Source organism: Phyllobates terribilis, unplaced genomic scaffold (assembly GCF_046119375.1).
Source record: "Phyllobates terribilis strain yellow unplaced genomic scaffold, ASM4611937v1 Scaffold_12__6_contigs__length_324123572, whole genome shotgun sequence".
Classification (NCBI taxonomy): Eukaryota; Metazoa; Chordata; class Amphibia; order Anura; family Dendrobatidae; genus Phyllobates; species Phyllobates terribilis.
This window is the reverse complement of record NW_027362772.1, coordinates 30,915,468-30,919,691: the sequence shown is the minus strand read 5'-3', so window position 1 is coordinate 30,919,691 and position 4,224 is coordinate 30,915,468. Positions and strand designations below refer to the sequence as shown.

The window sequence follows — 4,224 nt, the reverse complement described above, 5'->3', positions numbered from 1 at the left end:
GCAGCGCTCTGACCTGCGGTAATGAACACATAACGCCGATCAGAGCCAGTGTTTTTCGCACTGTCACACAGATGACACAGGGCCTAGGACTATGAGGGAGTTGGTGGTGTGTCCCTTGAGGGCTAAATAATAGTGCGGGAAGTGGTTGGGGCTGCACATAGATTTGGGGGCTTGGTATTCAAATGGTTATACACACGAGGGAAAGGCGGCAAAGATCAGTCACACAGCGTCTTACCTGACAAGAAGAAAGAAGATGTCAGGCTTGAAAGAGCTTTTAAGGGAGAAAAATGCCCAGGAAGGAGTCGGCTGGATGCAGGCATTTATAGCTAACCCCCCTCAACCCCCGGAGGCTGTGGGTGAAACACAGGACATCAGATTACAGCAGGGTTCGTCCCAGAGGGCGTGCAAGGCCTCCAACACGTCTTAGCCCATGTCCAGGTCCATGTACAGGAAGACATCGAGCTCCCATGGATGACATCAGCGGAGAGAGCACAGTTCATCTACCAGGACTGGACCGGAGATGAATGCAGCTGAGCTGTAGAAGTTTGGTGAGCAGGAGGACAATGTATTGCTGCTACAGCACAGGGAGCAGTTTAATGATATAAGTAAGGGGGAAGCTGGTATACACAGCCAGAGAGAGGAGACAAGGGGAGGAGTAGGCTGCCTAGACAACTGGAGGTTGGATGTGACAGCAGGCAATACAATGTTAACACCTTCAGGAGTTATGCAGATGGAAAGTAATATACAAATGGACACAGAACAGATGTCAGGAAGAGAAGAATCAATGGGTAGAAGAGTGCCTTCCTCAAGTAGGAGCAATTTGATCAATAGTCAAGGCAAGGGTTGTGTTTCTGATCACACAACAAATAGAGCTCGGTCCACATATAGATGTGGAGCTGAATGTTATAAAAAAGTGAATAGTATATCGGGTAGGGATGTTCGCGGAAGTTGCCGCTCTCATCGCATGAACGGAGATATTTCGGAATCAATTTAGTCTTTGGATCATTCTTTTGCAGGGTTCGGCAGAATTATGGAAAGGGAGACGCAGAGACGGAGTGTGAGAAGGGGACATCGCAGTTACGGTAGAAGACGACATGAGAGGAAAAGAACTTCACCAGTCGATAGCCCCTCATCCTCTCAGTCTGGCACTTTGGTCTCTTTACCTGAAAAAGCACGGCATAGGCGGCACATGGTTCCTTGCAGACGCAAGGGTGATCGTTTCGCGAAACGGGGAGATGGAGCATTTGCACGGTCGGTGACGGGAGTTTCAACACAGAGAACAGAGCTGGATATACAACTCAGGGAGCCGGCCGGTGAAACATCAAGTACACAGATCGGGAGTCGTATGGAGAGTGAGTGTCCCATGCTACGGGCATGGTCCACACCACTTCAAACACATAATACAAATAAGCATTTAGTTACGGTTTTAAAAAATGTGATAAGTTTGGAACAGGAAAGTGGGCAGTGTAACCCACCATTAACACCGGGTGGGGAGTGACCTCCTCAGCCTTTGGTGGATTCTATAACACAGGGTTTGATTTTCAGGGACTCCATTTATTGCGGAGTAGCGCCTTTGGGTGCTCACTTGGTCGAGGAAACAAGGGAGAAGATCAGGCGCGGTGAATATTTTGATATTTGGTCTCTTGTTTCTGCTGATCAGGTGACTATTGAACGTTCCTTAATGTTCTTTTGAAAGGAACAACAAAAAGTTTTAAGTGGCCAAGACATTCGGGAATTGGTTACACGCTTTTCTTGTCTTGGCTCATGAGACCTGTCGGTTACAGCCGAAAAAAGGTCCTGAATTGATGGTTTACATGGACACCATATTTAGTGCCCATAAGTTACACGGGGGATCGGCCTGGTGGAAATACGATGAGGAGTTCCGCCAACGCATGGCACTATGTTCAGGGGTCGGTTGGGCAACAAAAACAACGGATGTATGGATTCAATTAATTTTGGCCCAGAGACCACAACAGCAGTCCTTTCCTGTTAGCTCATCTTCCACCAGTCAGTCCCATGTGTCAGCTACACCAAAGCCTAGCGGAACATGTTGGTTATACAATGAGGAACACTGCCGATTTTATGCCACGTGCAAATTTAAGCATGAATGCACAGAATGTGGGGGAGCACATGCCGCATTGCGGTATTTCCGGAGACAAAAACAGTATACCAGAGTGGGCTCTGACGGTGCAAATGAGAACACCAGTGAAAAAGGAAGCTCTACTGTATTGGCTAGATTGGTATCTTAAGAGGGAGGAAGCAAAGGTCCTGCAGGAGGGGTTTTGTGAGGATTTCAGGATACCTTTTCAGTTTTCAGCAGTGTCTCTGTTCAGTTCAAACTTAAAGTCAATTGAAGATAAAAAGGATATAGTGAAGGAGAAACTGATGAAGGAGGTGGAGCTTGGCAGAATGGCGGGACCATTTTCGGTCCCTCCAGTTGAAAACCAGAGAGTGTCTCCTCTGAGTTTAGTACCAAAGAAGAAGCCTGGCAAGTACCGCCTCATTCATCATTTGTCATTTCCACAAGGGCTATCCGTCAACGATGGTAAATCGAAAGAGGAAGCAAGGGGGAAATATACATGTTTTGATAGGGCAATCTTCTTGGTCAAACAAGCAGGTAAAGGCGCTAAATTAGCAAAGTCAGACATTGAAACAGCCTTTAGGCTCTTGCCAATACATTTGGACTGTATACACTTATTGGGTTGCCATCGGGATGGAGAGTTTTTTTGTAGATATGTGCCTACCAATGGGATGTTCTATATCTTGTTTTTATTTTGAAATGTTTAGTTGTTTTTTAGAATGGTTGCAGAAGTGGGAGACTGGGTTATGTTCCTTGACACATTATATTGATGATCTTTTGTTCGTAGGTCCAGGTGATTCCCAGATTTGTCCGTACTTGTTACATACTTTTTGTAAGTTGATGAAGACATTGGGTGTCCCTTTGTCAGAGGAGAAGACAGAGGGCCCAGTGAGTTGTTTGACGTTTTTAGGGATAGAGATCGACATGGAGCAGTTTGTTTTGCGGTTGTCCATGGAGAAAGTTGAGAAATTGCAGTTTTGGGTGGATCAGGTTAGCAGTTCTAAAAAAGGTACCCTACACCAATTACAGGTTTTGTTAGGTTTGTTGAATTTCACTTGTAAAGTGATACCAATGGGCAGAGTTTTTTCCAGTAGATTGTCTCTTGCAACCAGGGGCATTGGGCAAGCGCATCACTTTATTAGGGTGACACGGGATATAAAGGATGATTTATTCGTCTGGAAAGAATTTTTGCTCACATTTAATGGCAGAACGTTATTTCAAGAGGAGGAGGTCTCTAGTGATGATATGGGCTTATTCACGGATGCAGCGGGAGGGGATGGATTTGCAGCGATTTTTGGTAATCAGTGGTGTAGGGAGCAATGACCGCAGCATTGGTGTGATTTAGGTCTGATCAAGAATATTGCACTATTAGAGTTATTCCCAATAGTGGTGGCTTTGGAAGTTTGGGGTAAGCAGTTTAGTGGTAAAAGGATTTGCTGCTGGACAGATATCATGGCAGTCGTATAGGCCATTAATTCACAAACGTCGTCATCTCCACCGGTCTTAGCTTTGATAAGACACTTATTGCTCAGGTGTCTGCAACAGAATATTTGGTTTAGGGCTAAACATGTTCCAGGATCACAAAATGTTGTGGCTGATGCTCTATCTCGTCCTCAAATGCAGGTTTTTGGGGAACTTCATCCATCAGCGGATCCGGATCCTCATTTCTTGTGGAGCACAGTAGAGGGGAACTTGGAGATTTAGTAAGGAATTCGGTATCGGCTGATACGTGGCGAGGACACGAAAGAGCGTGGATGGATTGGTTAGTATGTTCAAACGGCAAAGTTCCTGATGAGTCTATGGATTTGTTATCGGTAACTTTGGATTACTTAAGAGTTTTAAGGCAGGTGGGTGCTTCTGCAAGCAAGGTGACAAAGTGTCTATCTGGCATAGCTTTCTTTCTAAAATTGCAGGATAAAAGGGATGTGACAAAATTTTTCGCGGTGCGACAAATAGTAAAAGGATGGCGCAAGGAGACAGTGGTTTTGGACAAGAGCCGCCCCATATCTTATCAATTATTAGTTAAATTGATGCGTATTATGGATGTGATTTGTAGGGACATGGAGGAGGTGTCGCTATTTAGAGCAGCTTTCTCATTGGCATTTTTCGGAGCATTAAGGATTGGAGAGTTAGTTCCACATTCA

At 45.3% G+C, this 4,224-nt stretch overlaps 1 long non-coding RNA gene across 1 annotated transcript; it reads left to right on the top strand.

The window, feature by feature from the left end:
- The first annotated feature begins 389 nt into the window (after positions 1–389).
- Positions 390–3,816, top strand: LOC141172984 (uncharacterized). Its single transcript, XR_012252568.1, has 3 exons — positions 390–548; positions 1,017–1,352; positions 3,704–3,816. It is a non-coding gene; the product is annotated as an uncharacterized lncRNA (long non-coding RNA).
- The last annotated feature ends 408 nt before the right edge of the window (positions 3,817–4,224 follow it).